The 19,550-nt window shown below is 43.1% G+C and overlaps 1 protein-coding gene across 6 annotated transcripts in view; it reads left to right on the plus strand.

Annotated features, from left to right (window-relative positions):
* ELF1 (E74 like ETS transcription factor 1) overlaps positions 1–19,550 on the plus strand; it is a 509,285-nt gene that overhangs the window by 61,943 nt on the left and 427,792 nt on the right. For 2 of the 6 annotated variants that reach the window (XM_085621965.1, XM_085621959.1), the window contains exon 1: positions 5,959–6,095. The exons of 3 other annotated variants lie outside the window; for them this stretch is intronic. The gene's annotated coding sequence lies outside the window, so the exon portion shown is untranslated. Of the gene's footprint in view, positions 1–5,951; positions 6,096–19,550 lie in introns of those variants that run through there. One more of the 6 variants, XM_085621955.1, reaches the window with a different exon arrangement.

Consider the following 19,550-nt stretch of genomic DNA (forward strand, 5'->3'; position numbering starts at 1 on the left):
ACAAACATACCACAGACAAGAGTGTATCTTTGTTTTGATATGACATGATTCGGTATGTTTTTTGGACTTGCGCATAGTTTTCCTACTATTGTGCAAATATAGCAGAACTGTACTTGCTTCTCTTTGTAGATCATTAGTTAATGTAAATCCAGTTCCTGTCCTTCAAGGCAGACATCTTAGTGGCTGATGCTTATTAAAAAGATGAAGTGAATTCCAAGCTCCACCAGGTCTATGTGGGAGTACATAAAGGCCTCAATCAAGCGAGGGAATAGTGGGCTTATAAATAATACAAATTATTATTTATTGAGGTCCAGCATACATGCCCAACAGACAGTGAAACAGAAATGGTATGCAGTTCCTAGTGGTATTGCAGGGTATGGTAAAAAATCAACAAAAGGTGCAAAGGTGAGAGTATTGAAGTACGCAGGAGAAATAACCTCTCCTTATGGAAAGGAGACCCTCACACACCCAACAAGCGGGTGTCTTGCTTCATCATCGGGTCTTGCTCCTTATCGGGCCGGCGGTGCAATGCCCGATCAGGCACCCAAATGGGGCCTTCTTAGCGGAGATCTTTTTTTCCAATGCCGATGGGTGAGGTGTGTAAGGGGTTCCTGCTAATAACTAGTGTAGGTGCAAGTGAGGTGTGAAATGAGTGAGATAAAACAGGAATAGGTGATCCACACAGAACTATTTTAATGAAACGTGGTCACTATCCTGATTAAAACCAAAGTGAAATGCACATTCTCACCTTTAAGTGTATGAGTAAATGTGCTAAAAGGGTCAACATGTTTCTTGCCTGGTAATTTATTAATTGGCAATTCTTCAGGACCGGAATATGAGCTACCTACACTTTTTTTGGTGGTGGTCACAGCCTCAGGGAGGTATCAGTGGTGACCACGCGTACAGCACCCTAAATAATGTGTGGTACCAATAGTTTTATATCACAACCCTCATTAGGCTGTGGTGATGTCGAGACCAAAGTGGGAGAGCACTAATATTATAGTGTTGATTCCGTGGTGTGGAAACCTCGTCTTCCTACCCCCTCTCTCTCCACCAAGGTACGGTCTGACACACCCAACGCTTGTTGGGTGTGTGAGGGTCTCCTTTCCATAAGGAGAGGTTATTTCTCCTGCGTACTTCAATACTCTCACCTTGGCACCTTTTGTTGTTTTTTTACCATACCCTGCGATACCACTAGGAACTGCATACCATTTCTGTTTCACAGTACATAAAGGCCTCCAGTACCTCCCCAGCAATGTCTGCTGCTCTAGTCCCACAAAGAGCAGTGCATTCCAGCCCACACTTTTGGCACCTGACAGTAAGAAAGGTGCTACAAGATTAGGCAAAACATAGCTATCTGCTCAGTACGCAGTGGTGCCTTCTTTAAAGGAGGAGTAAGAGGCAGACCTGTATGGCAACACCATATTTTAAAAAACAACTCCCGCCCCTTTGAGGACCTGAAGACACACGATTGATGGACGGAATGCAGAACAAATCAAAAAATTCTGGGTTAAATCCATCATTCTTTTGCTCACCATGCCACCCCAGTTTAGACCTGGCCATATGCAAATCAGTCTTGACCCAGTGCCTCATGGGAACAGTCCAGCCCGAACTGCCAAGCCAGGTCCTCCCTGGACCAGAAACAAGCATCCTAGGGCCGGCTTTGGGATTTCACCCCTCTTCAGCCAGGATAGCTTGATTCCAGTGGCACAGTGAGCTCAGAATCCACGTCTGGGCATACCTGGCGCACTTAGGGCGAGATAGCAAAAGACACACACTTGATGGACGGAATGCAGAACAAATCAAGACATTCACCCCCAGTCAAGAGATCTGGGTTAAATCCATCAGTCTTTTGCTCACCATGCCACCCCAGTTTAGTCCTGGCCAAAGGCAAATCAGTCTTGACCCTGTGCCTCATGGGAACAGTCCAGCCCGAACTGACAAGTCCTTTGAGGACCTGGCCATAATTTTTCTTTAGTTCTCTCCAGTAACAGATGCAGCGTGGTCCACAGCTTAGCTTCTGTCTTGTAAAACCTGCTTGTAGACTTCAATGTCGAGGCCATCACCTACTAATACCGGACTGCCTCGTCCTGGCTTTGAAAACTCAAACAGGTTTAATGTCAACTTGTTAGTAACACCACACACACCATTGAAAACTCTCTCAACCTAATTTTTCTGTAGAAATGAATGATCAACATTCTGGATTCTGGCATTTCGTCTTATGGCGGATTCTGGAAGTTGGGTCTTGTTTCTCAGTAGACTGATGCATCTACTCAGGAGCTTGTGTTTGACCATGTGGTCTCAGGTTCAAATCCAGTGGTTCCACTCATCCTTCTGATGTTAAATTGAGTACCACTGAGTTGAGTAACAATAATCATGCTTGACCCTATTCTTTCATGATCACTCCCCCAACTCTCAAACACATCCACACGTATAACAACCAATCAAATCCAAAAAGGTGCTCTTGTATTTTCCAACACAACATCAACAACAAAATATCAGGATTGCCATATAGCACTATCCAAGATGACGTACTACTATCAGCAATGTCATCCTTTGAATTGTCAACCTGCCTTTAAATCGAGTAAGTGGTCCTGCTGCTAAAAAAGCCTGCTTTAGACCCCAACACCTATTGTAATTACAGGCCAATATCTCTTCTTCCAGCCTTCTCTAAAATGCTTGAAAAATTGGCCGATTCGTAGCTCTTGTACTTTGAACAAGGCAAGCTTCTTCACTCCAGTCAATCTGGCTTTCGCCCCTGTCACAGCACGGAGTCTGCAGTTCTAGAGATATCTGACCATATTAAATGGTCCTTGGATGTGAGAAAGAACGCAATTTGGTTCTTCTTGATTTTTCCGCTGCCTTTGATACCGTCCTACACTCCATCCTCCTTCACCGATTGTCTTCCTTAGGTGTGGGGGGTACCGTGTGGAATTAGTGTAAGTCTTTCCTGGACTCCAAAGGCCAGTCGGTCTGGCTTGCCCCTTTTCCTCTGAAGTATAGGCAGTCAAGCAAGGTGTGCCACAGGGCTCTTCGCTCAGCCCAACCCTCTTTAATATTTTCATGTCTCCGCTGGCCTCTGTGGTGGAGCTGTACGGTGTCAAATTATCTCATATGCTGATGATACCCAGCTGCTTTTTGCGTTCAATGGTTCCCATGCATCGATTGCAACCTCTTTCGGGGAATGCATGCATGCCGTCTTTGATTGGATGCAGGACTGCCAACTCATATACAGAAAGACAGACACTATCCCGTTTTGTTCTCATCTGTCTAACTGGTGGAAAGATCCCACCTCCTCCCCCTCCCATGCTGCGGGATCCTCACCCTCCAGTTGCTGTGGTTAAATACTTAAAGGTGAAGCTTGACTCCACTTTTTTCTATGCGGCAGCAGACCTCGGCGGTGGCGTGCCAATGTTTCACCATACTCCACACCTTAAAGAAATTCCTTCCTCTCCTCCCTTTGGAAGTGAGGAGAGTGGTGGTGTATGCATTGATCACCTCGCGACTTAATTACGCTATTAAGAAGTTGAGAGGCATTTGTGAAACACCTTCAGGTGATCCAAAACGTGGCTGCTAGGCTCCTTTTGCATCTTCTCAGGTGCTTGTCCATTTCATCGGCTCTGAAGCTCTCCACTGGCTGCCTATCAAGAAACGGATTGTATTCAAAGCCTTGGTCCTGGTCCACAGGGCAGTGTTTCTCTCCAGCCCGGGTTATCTGGCAAAGTGATTTGTACAGTATCATCCTTCTATATCACTGCAGTCCTCCTCCACTTCTCTCTTGCCCATTTCCCCATTTTAAACACATTCGTAGGGGAGGCAAAGCATTCTCCTTTCAGGCAACCAAAGCCTGGAATGAACTCCCACTGGACCTGTGTTTGATTCCGCTTGAGACTGTCTTCCGTAGAAAACTTAAATTCTGGCTTTTTCCTCATTAAGACAGTGAGGTTTGGAGTATTAGTTGTGCACCTCAAGAGTTTTCTCCCCCTCTTTAGCATCAGGACACTCCTCAGAGCAGCTGCGCGCTTTATAAATTCTATCATTCATTCAGTCATTCAGTCATTCATTCAAGGACAGCTACATGACAATACACCACAGGTTTGACCACTCTTTCACAATCCTCAGGTGTATGCCAAAGCACTGAATCGTCCTTGAGGTAGCCATCAACGGTATGTAATCTTTAGCAACGTAGAACTACCTCCACAAAGTACCAGACAGCCATTTTCGCTGCAAAAATAAAGTTTTAGCCACTGTGATCGCCAATACCAAACATTAATCTAACAAGATATTTCGAATAATTTTTAAGACTCTGAATCTTACTTGTCCAGCCCAAACAGTGAAAACAACTTAACAATGTAATCAACCTATTCAGCCTAATTTGCTGACCAAATAAGAAACATCTGACATTCCACTGTAGTACAAAGCCCCTACAAAAACACCCAAATGACATAAATAATACATGCTCCTTTTCCAAACTGGTTGACTAACCACCATTAAAGACATTATCACAATGCTCCATGACAGCTTCTCTTCAAGCAATATCTCACCCAAAATCATTAAAGAGTGAGCAGACCTATTTGACCTTGTCCTAAGCTCACCTCATACCCTGTACTCAAGGTATAATTCAATCACTTCAAACAATACATCAACATGCCCATGGTCAAGAAATACACATGTAATTTAGTTATCATCAACAACTGCCTATTGTAAGTTGTTCCCCACACCCTCCCTCATCCAGGCTTATAAAGAAAACCATTGCTTGCCAACTCAACGCTCACCCTGACAATTACAGCATTATTGACCAATTACTGTCCAACATCTAATATCTCTACAAAATATGGGGAGATAGCGTAGTAGTTGCTGACGAAGCCCATGCATACCTGCACTTTTATCTAGACCTCTGTGTGTGTTGACACCACAGACTAAAAGATCTTGCTTTCTCACATCTCGGAGATAGGAAGAGCTCTGCATCCTGACTCTGGTGTACCCTCTGTCCTCTCGGGCAGATGTTAGCCACTTACACTGGGCCCCTTTCTGACCAGCTCCAATTTTCCCATTAAAATTAAAATTTCGACTTTTGCGTATTTTTTGTTTGTGAATGAAATAAAATATTCCATGATTAGTGTATTTGTTTGATATGTACTTGTTGTTGTATTTTGGTGTATTATTTTGAGTTTCAAATTGTAGGAATTGCTTTGGCGGGGGTCCTCGGCATACAATTCTGATTGAATAGAAGTCCACGGAGTCAGTAGTTTAAGAACTGCTCTAGAATACAGTTTTCAGCACAGTAAAGCTTGTAATATTTGATCAATGTGAATATATTTTCCGCATTAATTCTTCCTTAATTAAGCACCTCCTGATGGCCCTCCCAGAGTGATTTGTGTCTGTTTGAAGGGCGGGATCAGAGCAGTTGTCAAGCTGCTGCTGAGCTGCTGATAAGGCTGTGTAAATAGCGCCTCCCTCGATTTCCTCAGGTGGTATGCGGCGAACAGGTTGATTGCAGGTGTTTGGCTTGGCAGAGAGGGGGAGGGGAGACGCTTCATGGCTTGAAGTGCACCCCGCCTTCCTGCAACTCTTTTATTCTATGTATGAACAAAAACGTACACATTTGAATTGTTTGCGCTCTCTGTCGTGTCCTACGCGGCGTCTTAAAAGAAGTCCTCCGCGTAATGCCATATCTCCTTCAGTCGTCTTTGTTGTTACAGCTTAGCAGGGGCCTGTCTTACTTTCATATTGTGTTTGGAGTGCTTTTCCATTCGCAGTAATAATTGTACGGCCTTTGCTCTCGGCAATTAAGGTGGGGCTGGCTGTTTCACTGTACGGATTGTCTTTCTGGCCTGCCTTGTGCGCCTGTGTCTCTTTTTTTCCTGTACCTGCGGATTTGCATGTTTGACCTAGTGGAGTAATTGGGCTCACAGCAACATGGGCGTGACCGTCTCGGAGGCTGTTAGTTTGTTTCATGTATGACTCACAGACTGCACAGAAACCACTTCCCCAATCTGTAGGAGCCATTTTAACGGCAAACCAGCAACTAACTGCTCGTTTTTCACACGCAACCTGGCTTGGAACTGTGAGCAAACCGGTTTTTACGAACTGAGGTAAATATGTTTTCTGTGTTTTCATTGTTGCGCTTCGACGTGGTGAATTAAGCAGAGGACTGATGCCGAGCCTGTTGAAAAACATGGCTAGGGGGATTATGTGTCTTTGGTTAATTTATGCGCTTGGTCACCTGTGCCGTACTGAAGTAACCGCAGAAAACATATACTTTTAAGGGAATTACCTGTCGATCTTTCAAAGTGATTTTCGAAGCCCACGTGGATGCTGAAAAGTCCAAAAGAAATGCACACATGATCTATGTTGTAGGGTATTTTGTGAGTGCAGTAATGCTGAGTGAGTTTTCTAAAAAGTTCTCTTTGCAACTATAAATTGAGGCCACTGATTAAAGGGTGTTGCACTGATCTAGATGAACCTCTGAATAATTTTAGGTACTTTTTCCTTGAGTTGCCTTCTTTAATATGAAGCTAGTGCTTGGTGATGGTCTCTGGGTTTATCTGTGTTGCTTGGCTTGATTGCGGATTCAGATCTGGATAAAGTTTTTAGTAAGCGCTGTGCTCTTGCAGTTAAATTGTGGAGTGCGGCACAATTCGATTATTTTTATTTCAAGAGGCGCCCGAAGATTGCGATTTGAACCAATTGGCAAGAAACACAACGGTTACCTGATTTTTCAAGAAATATACATGTATTCATCTGTGCAAGATGGAGTGGCGACGTTTCCGTTGTTGGTTGGAGTGCATGGAAGCGCATTAAAATGGGCTATTGTAAACACTTCTTTTTTTTTTTAAGAAGTGAGATCCGCTCTGCTCTATCTTTGACAGGCAACAGTATTTCCGCACTTCTAAACACCAAGGGATTTCAGATGAGCTGAAGCTTGGAAGCTTTATTAATTGTATTGTGAGGGTTATTTGCTTTGTTTATTCTGTATACTCATGTGCAGTGGCAGAGGTGACCAAAAGCAGGCAGAGAATTCGTGGCCCTCCACACTTCAGCAAAATAACAGACACTAATAACTTTGCACGGGTAACTATATAGTGTTAAATGTTTACAAAACACACATCAGCAATTTTTGTCACAATAAACGTCATCAAAGTAAAGCAAATAAAACATAGATATAACATGTTTTGTGTGCTTGGAGATGGGCTTTGATAATACTATAGATATTTTTCATATTTACCACTCATGCTTTTCATATTGTGCATCTTGCTGGCAAAAAGTAGTCCAAACACCGACATTTGTGGTTTGCCACAAATGTGGCACCCAATTAATTTGAATCCATTGCTTTTACTTGCCATTAATTCAACTACCTTACTTTGACCTAGACCGTTATTTTAACGGCAATTACTTAGAAGTATTATGCCTTTTAAATGTGATTTAATTCATATCGGTACAACTAAGCATTTGTCATTTGCTAGAGATAGTATAAAAGTGAAGGGGTAGAAGTAAAGGGTAGCTTGATGTTAAGATTTAGGGATGAGTGTTGAAGACATGGTGTCAAAGACATGGGCAAGTTATTGCTAGTGGTAGAGTCAACATGATAACGGGTGAAGAAAATGTGTAGAAAGTTGAGTTACTGGTGGTCATAGTCCTGACATACATTCAAACATATATCCGTGGTTTGTCTATGAACAACCAAGGGAAACTGTTGCCGATCAGCAGATATTTTTCATGAGACTCAACGATTAAAGTGGTGGCCCAATATCGCGATGCATCAATGACGGCTTAAAGTGGTTAGGCCCAAAAGGCCTTGCTGCAGTCATTGCACAGCAGGCGGTTATGCATGTCATCCATAGGTTGCTCTTTTCTTGCTTGCCTTCGAGCTGGAGGGCTTCTCTCCTGGCGGGGGCTATTTTCAGATGCTGTCAGAGCTAGGATGTTAAATGTGAACTGGTAATAAATGAACCATGGTTCTCTCAGCATAACACACATACAGCAGTCATTTTCAAGCCATGGAAGTCTGTCTGACCACTTTCAACAATTTCTGTTGCACAAAGTAAGAAAATGAAGGAAGATGCACTTTGCATGTTGTATTTTAACTTTTGTAATCGACACATTATCGAATCTAAGACCGATTTGTAGCCCTGTTTAGTGGAGTCGAAGTTTCAGTTTTGAAGTTAAGTGAAAATAAAATACATTGTGTGCAGCAGAACAGCAATGCACTTCTTGCTGTCCTTTAATTGGTCACAGGGGCACACTCTGTGTTAGTCTATAAATAATTGTGTCTAAATAGATGCACTTGAGCCTTTGTCATGGTAAAGGCCTCTTTGGTTTCACTGCTTTCGGCTCTAAATTGAACCTGCGACGTCTCAGGGATAAATAGTCTATAGGTGTGGTGGGGCCATATGTAAAACGCAGTTGTTAATTCCAGATTGTATGTTTCTGCTTATCTTAGGCTTCTAGTAATTCATTAAAGGGCTCCCACATGTAGTTGTGTGAGTATTGGATGTTTCAAATCTTCCATTAGAAACATGCAGCCTCAGTGAACTAGGAAAATCTCCACATCCATGGAACGCATACAGGTTAATTGTACTTGTGTGGTCAACAGCAGCCTCAGGGTGCACAAGGGAAGAGGTATATCTGCCATAAGGGTGCTTACCCAACTCAGCAATCGGCCAGAACTGTGTGCTTGCCTTGTCAGAGATCGACATGCTCATTATGCTGCAGTGGGCACCCGGAGGATGCTGGCAGTCTGTGACGCCTGTGGTGAGGATAGGTAGGTGGTCAGCATGTAGTCTGTTGTTTGGAGCAGTTAACACTAGCAGAACATCTGGGTCCTACAGTGATCACCAGACCCTTGTACTTATGTGGTTAGTAGCAGGCAGTCTGAGGGTACTGGAGTGACTGAAGCAACCGCAGGAGGCAATCAACGTGGACATGGATGTCATTTGCATACATCCCAAATTAGAGACCTATTGAAGAACAATTGAAAATGTACAAAATGAGTGGTACTTTTTGTAAAGTTTGTTGGGGGAGCGCTGCCTTATGACGGAAAGGTAGGAAATCATGTTACTTTTGTGCTCATTAAGTTCAAACTCCTGGCAATGGTTGGCTAGATGTGGTTTACAATTTGTTTATAGTAGTTTTTCTTAATGCGGTTTGGGAAAGGAGTAGGGGGAAAACATTTAACATGACAAAAGTCTGGCCAGGTTTGGCAACTTAATCAAACTCTGACATTATTGGTCCAACATACAACCCTCCTGAGCAGGGCTAGAGTGGAAACCAAACTTAACCCCATCAAACATGCTCAAACCAGCCCCATGCTGCAGGAAAATACAAGCAGCAGGGCCTTTCGTTTGGTGATGGAAGCCTATTCTGTCTTAAAAGTAGCACTCTTCCCTGCAGCCCACTGGGAAAATGCCTGAGTGCAGGAATGGCCGGTCTGTTCCCACTCCTGAGGGTTTGCCGCCAAAGTCTCCAGAAAAAGAAGCTGTACCTCGAGGCAGCATTGAACCCAGCTTGGGCCTTCATTATGCTGAATATTACATCCACCCTTCAACCCCTTCTTCTTCTACAACACAGAAAGACCTTGCACGGCTGCCTTAATGTGTCACTTTTGCCTACCTTTCAGAGTCTTTTCCTTTTCACTGTTGCCATGGAGTGCGAAGATCTGTGCAGCTTGAGCCTGGGTGAACATGTGTACTGTGCCATTGTATTTACCATGGATGATGATGATAAAATTAGTCATATAGCGTCTGATTACTTTAAGGGTTCTTCTGGCTCATAACTTGCCTGGATACCATTTGGAGGCTGTTGCAGTGCCAGAATCCCACTTTTAATGTCTTGCAGTTCATTCCTTCGAAGTTGAGTTTTCCTATTAATTCTGGAAATAGGAGGAATTTATGAAAAACTACTACTATGTCCACTTTCCTTTCTTATTAGCCGTGCATAATGTTACCTCTCTCATGCACAGTACCCTAGAATCCCACAATAGCGTCTGTGGAATTGGCGATCATCTGCAGTTTTGTTTGCACAGTTATTGTAGCTGAGAAAGCTGTAAGTAGATCAATGCATTTATCAATCCCTTGACGGTGTTCCTCAAATATCCAGCAGCTTGGGCAGCTAGCACTCCAAGAAGATGGAGATTAGTGACTGTAGCATAATTTTCCAAATGTTCCACTATCCATTCACGGTGAACAATTAAGTTTGCTGCACGACTCCTGAAATCCCTTACATGTTTTCTGATATGCTTGTAAGTCTGTGACTGGTCTCTATATATTCCACCATACTTCACGCCCCTTGAGCGTCTTGCCTGTATTTCTTCAGACTAAGCTGCATGACCTCAAGCGCATCCTCCATTCAAGTAAATTTCTTAACTACGAGTAGTATTTTTCGACTTCAATCAGGTCTCTATCGGATAGGCTTCATGCTGCGTTTCGGCTCCATGGTCTTCAGCTCCTGTAACTTTTCCTACGGTGTTTCTATAAGTAGACAGTGTTGGGCTGAAACGGTCTCCAACTTTTTCTGCAGTAAGAGGTACAGATGTTCAATGAACATCATCCCGAGCTACTATTATTAGTAGCGTTTTATTACTGACCACATCGGACAAGATTATATTAGTGATCACCATATGCAAGTTTACCAGTAGTGATCACATCCGTACATCAGGCACGGGTCTCCGCAATAATGTAAAAATATCTTTGTCATTGTGCAATACCTCTACGTGGGTAATTCATAACTGCCATAGCTGCAATGTCCCTGGCACCAAGTTCATATTAGTAATACGTTTCCCCAAACTTCAGCTAAGGAGTTCTGAAAATACACACATTTTCTTCTGAAATACACACTTTTCAATTTTGATATACTTTTATTTATTCAACCATTCTAAAGCTTCTCATTTAGTAGGCTGGGCTGCAAACAGGAGACCTAATTGTGGGTAGCTGGAGAGCAACCAGTAGCTCACAAGCATCTTGTTTGGATTTATTTTTGTTTGTTGTAGACCTGTCCTTGTGCAACTCAAGAAATGGGGAATGTGACGGAGCTCCACAGAAATGTGGCTATTTTGGAGCTTCATCCTGGTCCTGTTCCTTAAGAGATATTCCTGGTAGGCTTGGTCCCTCAGTGCAGTTTAATGTGGCTATTTACGATGCACTATTTTTAAAGTTCATAACCTGCATTACCCTTAGACTGTTCTCCTGTTGGTGTGCAAAAGAGGCATAACCCAGACCCACGTACTCAGGGGGACCCTCCCTTCAAGGTGCCACCCATTCTTCCTCATGTCTATAAACATATGTGAGTGTCAGGTGCCAGTCACCATATTTATTCTGCAGGAGAGCCCCATCATTTTGCCTTACACCACTGGTGTGCAGTGATGTGAAAGTTGTAACTGCACGCAGAGGAGCTGTATCGGGTGAGCTGCACGTTGATAACTGTGTGTCACTGAAAATGAGCAGGATGAAGCGCTAACACTGCATCAGGCAACCACTCTTTGCCATAAACCCGTGTCTCCTTCCCTAGAATTCAGAAGCTTAGCCCACTGGAAACGTATTAGGAATTGGTTTTATGTGGAAGAGTTCCCTCCTAATAGCACATGTGTGTTTTTTTTAACCTAATCTGTGGTTCTATGAGTCTATGTACGTTTGTAGAGGGTTTTTAATCTTAATTTTCTATTAACATATATATTTATGCCCACATATACTATGCTAGTGACAGGCATCTTATGCGTCCTTCCTACAACTTCAGTCATGACCTACTGAATATTTCTCAAACGGTGTAGCCAGCAGGCAACCGAACAGGAACGTTTTTGTCGCAAGAAATCTTGTATCTCTGAAGTTACTTTACAATGCAATCAAATGTGGAGAATGTAGGCAGTTTTTGAAAGATGTGCACGAATAAAAGAAATTGCAATGGGTTTTTGGAGGATAGAGTTTTTCACAATTTTGGTCGCAAACAACTCATGCCGATCTTCCTATCCTATCTGTCTGTCTTTACATAGGAAAAAAAGCTCTGCTAATAATCCAGATTCCACTAGGGGTGGGCGAAATTTGCGAAATTCACTTTTGCAAATTATCGCGAAAATGTTAAAAATCTCCGCAAAGACGCGGAAATATCGCAAAGATGCGGAGGTTTTTTTCCCGCCCGTTCGCAGTATTTTCTGCGTGGTCGCGGCTCGCCAACTTACCCATGCGGTTGCTCGCGGGCGCGGCCATCTTGTTTTCACTTGTCTCGCGGTGCATGATCGCGAGAATAAAGACGTGATCGCGCGATGAATGACGTTACTGCGGGCGCGAACTGTCGCGAGACAGCGCAAATGGCTACCAACAATCCAACATCTCGTGGAGAACGCGACCGGACCGGGAAAACTTGTCGGCGAACGCGGGGATTCAGGTAAGGCGACCGCGCGCACGCGAGAATGTATTATTTTACAGCGCGAGCAAGCAAAAAATTTCCGGTAAAATGCGGATTGCGGAAATTTTGACATTTTCGCGCTCTCCGCGGAACGCGAAAATGTCAAATTATCACAATTTCCGCGAGCGGAACGTAATTTTAGCCCAGGCCTAGATTCCACTCCAGTGTGATTTTACCTCACTTCGTAGATGTAAATCCTTGCATCTTTATATTGGTTAAATGCTATAAAAAAAAGTCAAGACATAAACTATATGCAGATGTGCAGAGTATAATATGCTATTGATCACCGTTGTTGAGGGTGTTGTGGGTCATCACCCCCTCAAGACTTCACCTGTTGTCTTGCCACCTACTCACACTGAACAATGGCAATAAAGTAATAAATATCATACTACACTCTGCAGACGTGCATACATATTATATATACTTACATAGATGCTCCTTAAAATCCATAAAAAAAACTAACTCGCTGGCGGGGGTGTGGCTCAATCTTTAAAAAAAAGAGCTCTGAGCTTTGCCTAGGGAGAACATTGCAGCTTAGTGGAGGCTCGGTGCTAGAAGTGAAAGTTGACCATTAATCAGAACATTTCCCATGAACATCCTGTGCTGTATCATAGGAAATGTTGATAACTTGTGGGCGGAGCTGCCTACGATTGTCACGTTGTGCTTGTTTCGCAGGATATGCTGGTGTGTGCGGCATATATTTCGTTTTCACTCTTACTCTTTTTTACTGGCACAACATTTTCTTCCCCTGGGCCCTCCATTTCAGAATAATACACACAAAAGATAACTGGATGGTATCCTAACTAGAATGTGAATATGGGTGTGAAAAACTGAAAATAATAAAAAAGCAATTGCTTTTTAAAGACGAGAATCCTCACTCACCCGAGGGTGACATGCTTCATCATTGGGTTCCCTCTTGCACACTGTGCCCGCAAGGTGCACAGTGTGGGCTACAACTCTCCCTCAGGAGAGGAGCGCGAGGTGTTTTATACTCCAATGTTTAAAGTGAGTGAGGGGCAGAGTGCAAAAATAATATTGAAAGTGAATTAAAACTATCTCATATGGGGAAAATTATTTTAATGTGTATCCCCTATGGACAGAATTAAAAGACAGTGTGAGCGATAGGGGTATGGATGTTCCCTATCAGACTAGGTCAACATGTTTCTGCCTTGATGACCAGAGGTTCGTGGCATTCTTTAGGACCAAGTCATGTCACTCTGCTAACAATGTGATAAAAGAAAAACCATAATTATTTCTATGGATGATCAAAGAACCAACTTCAGTCTGGTCCGTTTTCTGTAACCTACAAACACATTACTGTGCCACAAGTATATTCACAATCCATAAACATTGACTAGTAACCAAGTGTATGTCAAAAATCGTGCCAAATCACCACACTACACACGTGAAAAAACAGGTGAATTGTAAATTGTCTGACCAATCTCAGACCAATTGTCTGCCTCTACCTTTAGGCGGGCCTCTCTCTCTCTCTCTCTATATATATATATATATATATATATATATATATATATATATATATATATATATATAATCATTCAAAACGCGTCTGGCTGGCAATTCATTCAAGATGACGCTCTTGCTTTTTCCTGTGTGCAGCCTTCGTGAATAAATATTTGAAGTACAACCTACCTGGTGAGGCTCTTCCTTATAGGGTAACCTTGTTTGATTGGATTGAAGTGGTCTGCTCCGGCCGCGGAAGAAGCCCCGCTGTAAAAGCAGCGTCCTCGAGGTGAAGCCATTTGGTGACATCGTAAAGAGAGGTAGTCCATCTCTGATGAGTAAGATGCAGCATGTTAAAAGCAAGACTGAGCATCATCCCACTGGGGTAACAAGCTATTTTAATTTCTCGTCACTTTCAGGACGGACTCACTTGAGAATTATCAGAAGCAACTACAAATACCACAAGGCCAGAGAAGTGGCCACGCCCACTGGGCCGTTTCTTGCGAATAAATTCAGTTGCAGATGCCGGTCCTGTCTTCACGTGTGAACGCCAATGATTAAGGATCAAAGAGGACTCGAAACGTGTCTGGCTGGCAATTCATTCAAGATGACGCTCTTGCTTTTTCCTGTGTGCAGCCTTCGTGAATAAATATTTGGAGTACTCTTCCTTATGGGGTAACTTTGTTTGATTGGAGATATATAGGTCACAGGAATCTAAAGGCAACATCAAAATCATTTGAATAACCATTATATACATCCATTTCAGTGACAGACATCATTGTATCATAATCCACGTAGAACTGCAAAACTACAGTAAAGTTTCTGGCTTTTAGAATACCCTAAAAATCACACGTGTATGCAAGGAAATCTATTCCAATCCTAGATTTCTTACATCTTACTGGACCCTCATACTTATATGTGGAGACTGAACATTACGCAGTAGTACATTTTGCACATATTAAAATAGTGCATTCAACGATTTTTTTCGTTTTTCCCCTCAAAAATATTTTATCTCTTAGAGACCTCCCTACACTCTACTACAATTTTTTAACACTATGGCCTTGACTATGTGTGGGCCGGTGATTTCAGAACCCTGTACAAATCTCTTTGCGCAGGGGTTGGAATTCTGAGTCGGTGGTATTTAACACACCCAGTAACTTCATTTAATTAAATACCTTACCCTTCGTTAAATTTCGACTGATCAAACCTGCCGGAATTTAACAGGGGTAAAGTGTACACTAAGGTACTGTTTATCTCACCTGATAAATAACTTACCCCCGGTATCATTATTTGTCAGTTACACCTATCACTCAGTAAAATTCGGAATCCGGGCCTACGTGTAGGTGGGCAATTTGGGTGTGAAAACAAAGTTTGTTAACACTTACAAAGTTATGACTTTGTAGGCATTTACTCCATCCCTAATGGTGCCCCTGCCCACACACCTCTCCTGGGGACATCCATATTTCTTCCCTTAACCCTAAAGATGAGACTGTGAAATCGACCATTCCTTCAGATTTTACATAGTTCTAAATTTCATCTGTGGATTGACTGTCGAACCTAAATCTGTGAATCAGGATATGGTGTTTGTGCAGATGGGAGGCACTTTAGTGCAGCGGCGCTTTGAACTTGGATGTGCAAATGTGTTTTTGAATCACGCCCTGGGTGTTTAAAAAGTGGAAGAGAGTCTTTCAAGCCATTCAGATTCAAGCGTGAGGTAAAGGCGCGAGATTGGTACTTTGGTTCTTCCTCAAGGCAAAAAGCAGCATTTATTGTAACAATTGCTTGGAATATGTCAACAGTTTGGATAATGTTTCCATATTGGAAAAATACATACATATGAGGCAAAAATGATGCAATGTTGATCTCTGGCATGTCCATACAGGGAAGAGAAGGGTGTTGGTTGGTGCGGCCTGTATGTTAGGGTGAATGTTGGGGAATTTCCACAGAGGTCATCCATTTATATTGCTGAGGGTATATAGCACCACAATGTAGCGCTTGTAACTTGAATTGTGTAGACGCTGTGCGGAGTGACCATAGCATCCGGGTAGTGGTCAGGAGGCTGTTCATGGGTGTGCACAAAAATGAGAGCTTAGGAGTGTGTTATCTGTGTGTATTAAGTGCCGTTGTGTACACACTCTCAAATAAACGCTGCCTGTGTTGAAAAGCTCATGCCCACTTTCTGTCAAGTGTTAAATCAGTTTTAATTTGTATTGTATTTGAATAGCCCTCCCTCCAGCTCCTGTCAGTAGAAAGGAAAGAAGGGTTATATAAACGAGCACTGTGATGTCAGAGCGAGAGGACCATATAACACCACTCTTCCTCTGATGACAGAACACACTGTGGCATATAGGGTTCCCAGATCACTCCCTTTCAGCAGGATCCCACTTGCACCTTCCTGATGTTTCCTTTAACTGCGTTCTGGGATTTGCAGTTTGGTTTTCTTGAACTGAAGCCATTGTACTAACGCAGCTGGAAAATATGATGTGTAAAATGAAAACCCAGGACTGGAACAGTGTGTCCCGTTGACGTGGATTCATCTGGCAATCCTGTCTGAGTTCTCTTCAGCTATAAACATATGACAAGTATCAGTTACTTTGGTATTCTATAAAGCCATTCACGAACTACATCTCAGCACCAGCGCCTGTGTAATCTGAAGAGTCCTTTTCCATCAGAAGAAGTCACGACACAAAAGAAAAGAGCTGCATTAACTGCGGGGAAAGAGGAGAAAATGTTTTACAAAATCAATGACTGATGGACTGATTTGCTTTTAAATGTTTTTAAAGCGATCGAGAGCTCAGCGATGAATTGTCAGTTACACCAATCTCAAGAGTTTTTTTTTCCTCTACAGTAGCTGCAAACCAAGGCTACAGTGTTAAAATGTGGTAAATGTATACACATTAGCTGAGTGTCTTGGTGGCAGGAAAAGTTCCTTCGAACTCTTGTGATATGAAAATCAGCCTTGCCCACCGCCTGGAGACAGTGCTAAGAGGCCCTACTCGTTACTTGAAAAGCATAATACATGGCAGCAGTTCTTTGGGGGACCCTCACAGAGACAGCCGCATCTTGGAGGCCCAGCTGATGCAGACCACAACGGTCTCCCATCCTAGTCTTACCATCAGCTCTGACTACAACTCAGGGGAGCAAGCTTCTCCTTTCCAGGATGTTTCTTGCAGCTTTTGAGGAAATAACTGTATAGCCTAAAACATGGGTGGCAATGTATGTAGATCCATGACAGTCAGATCCAAGACATATTTTCAGAATAACCAGAGACTATCTAAATGAGCTTCTTTTAGGTTCACAAATGTACTTTATGTGGCTGTCCTGGCAATCCTGCATGTAGAATCTATATGAAAGCCTCCTCTGCTCTGGACATCCACTGCGTCAAGCTGTGGTTCTTGGCATGCCCGCAGCCACACCTCATCAGACTGGAGGCAAAGAAGTGCAAATAAGAAAACAAGTCAACAGGGCTTCTCCATGTATGCATCCAAGATCTGGAACGTTATTGTATCCATCAGTACCATACATGCCCTCCTGCAGTTTAGCAACAGGTTGAAGACACGCCCCTTTAAAGAACACTACATTCCAATGCAGTAAATAGTCCACCTCCCCTCTCAGAATCCTCCATCTACCTGTCTGGATTCTCTCTCTGAATATATGTCTTCATTCAATCCTATACAGCACTCTGCTGTCTTTCAGCTAGTTTCGCACTATATAAATACAAATTAATCGAACATTTTAAACCTATGTTGGACACCCTTGATTTATACACTTGACACCCACACTAAACATGGCTGCCTTAGCAGATTTCTGTAATAGAGGGGTTACGCTTCGGCTGCAGCCATGTGGAGTCAGGCACGATCTTTGGAGCTGAAGCCTTGAAAGTAAGGTGGGGCACATTATAGCTGAATGTAGAATGTTTTAAGGTAAATTAGAGAAATACTAAAATAAAAAAAGGCGCCACCACACAGTGTTTCTCTTACGAATTACACAGTAGCTTTTGTCTGAGTAGGTGTCCGAATCCAGGTGGATAAAATAAAAGAAATTATAACACTGTGTGACACCACGAGCACATTCTTTTCCTGATCCAAATGTATTGTTTGGCTGCTGCTAATCATGCAGAAAGCCATGCCCCTTCCCTTCATGGGTCTATGCTCATTGCTCTCATTGCTCTAACTCTTTGTGCGACTGATATTTTGATTTGCCTAACCAGAACTGACAGATAGCTTGGTTGACATGACCACAAATTGTGCAAGGATGTTCAAAACTCCAGTCAAAATATTATTTTGCCGCTGGGGTGATCTGTGTCGTCTTTGAAATGTGCCATATTTTTAGGCCTTTCTTTGTTATTTGGCATAACATTAATGGTGGTGCCCTAAGGCTACTGCCTTAATTCACCTTGTGGAGGTAGTGGCCTTGACTTGATTTTGAGTGAGGACCTACTGTTGACATACTTTAATATTTACATTTACAGGAGTAAAGACGCCACTTGGCTCCTTAAATGGAAAAAATATTTTACCTGTGCAAAGGTGCTTCTTTAAAAGTGGAGTGTCCCGGCAGCACATGGCAGCTGCTAGACCCCCCCCCCCCCCCCCCCCCCAATATATTTTTAATGACTGTGAAGACAAGGAGAAGCAACGAAGTAGCGAGTAGTGGGGGAGGTAATGGAGAGAGGAGTAACCAGCGGGGAAAGCAATGCACTAGGGGCAGAATAATTTATAAAACAGTATAAAAAATCCAAGGAGGAAGAAGCAAGAGTCAGGATGGAGGAAAGAGGAATCGACATGGAGCGCTTGGGGTATAAAAAGCAGTACATGATAGAGAGGGCAAGTGGGGTTTGGGAGATAGCAACAGGGCGTGCTCTGGGAGGGGGCTGCAGGGATTTGACGGGGAGAAAGCTGCACACAGGGGAGTTATCCTGAAAAGACATTCACTGTCGTGGAGAGCTTAAACAAAAACAGTACTCCCCTAAAGGTGAGCGGTGGAAGGACACAAGTCAGTCAACCAAAGGGATGGTAAAGAGGGTATGCTCCATGAAAGGGACAAGCACAAGAAAAGAGAAGCAAGCACTTGAATAGGAAGCAAGCAAATTACAGTGACAATAAAACTAACCAATTGTAAGCAGTGAGAGGGTTCTAAGTCCACAAAAAGCTTTTGGTATAGTCCACTGGAGGCTTTTGCCTACAGACAGCTAAACACTGTATGATAGGCGAGACCTAAATAGAGAATAATTGAATTGGGTGAGCTATGGGCATGCCTTGTGCCACCACTCCTTGAGCACCAACTCCACCAGCCCCCAAGATAAAAAAATACAAAAACCTAAGAGTCAGCCTCCCCTCTGCTGGGGAGGATGGAAATCCAATAACGGTGTTCAGTTGTTGAAAGCCTGCACACACGAGCTGTACGGGGGTTTCCAGCTCACCGTGTGCTTCCCGTTTTGATACTGGTTCTTCACCGGGTGTCCTGGGAAAGGGTTCCAATATGGAGTGACACACGATGGTACTGTGTGATTGCCAAGTCTTCTGTTGCTGCGCCTTTCATTCCCTTTCTTTTCAGGCTTGCTGTGATTTTATCAGCAGTCTTATTGTTTCGCAGCATTTTGCAATGGGGTGTGATCCGTGCCAAAAGAAGCATTGCACAACATTAAAACTCACAGGGCTAACTTGCGTTGTAGACATAAGCACAGTTGGTTCTAA

The sequence above is a fragment of the Triturus cristatus genome, chromosome 8, assembly GCF_964204655.1.
Source record: "Triturus cristatus chromosome 8, aTriCri1.1, whole genome shotgun sequence".
NCBI lineage: Eukaryota > Metazoa > Chordata > Amphibia > Caudata > Salamandridae > Triturus > Triturus cristatus.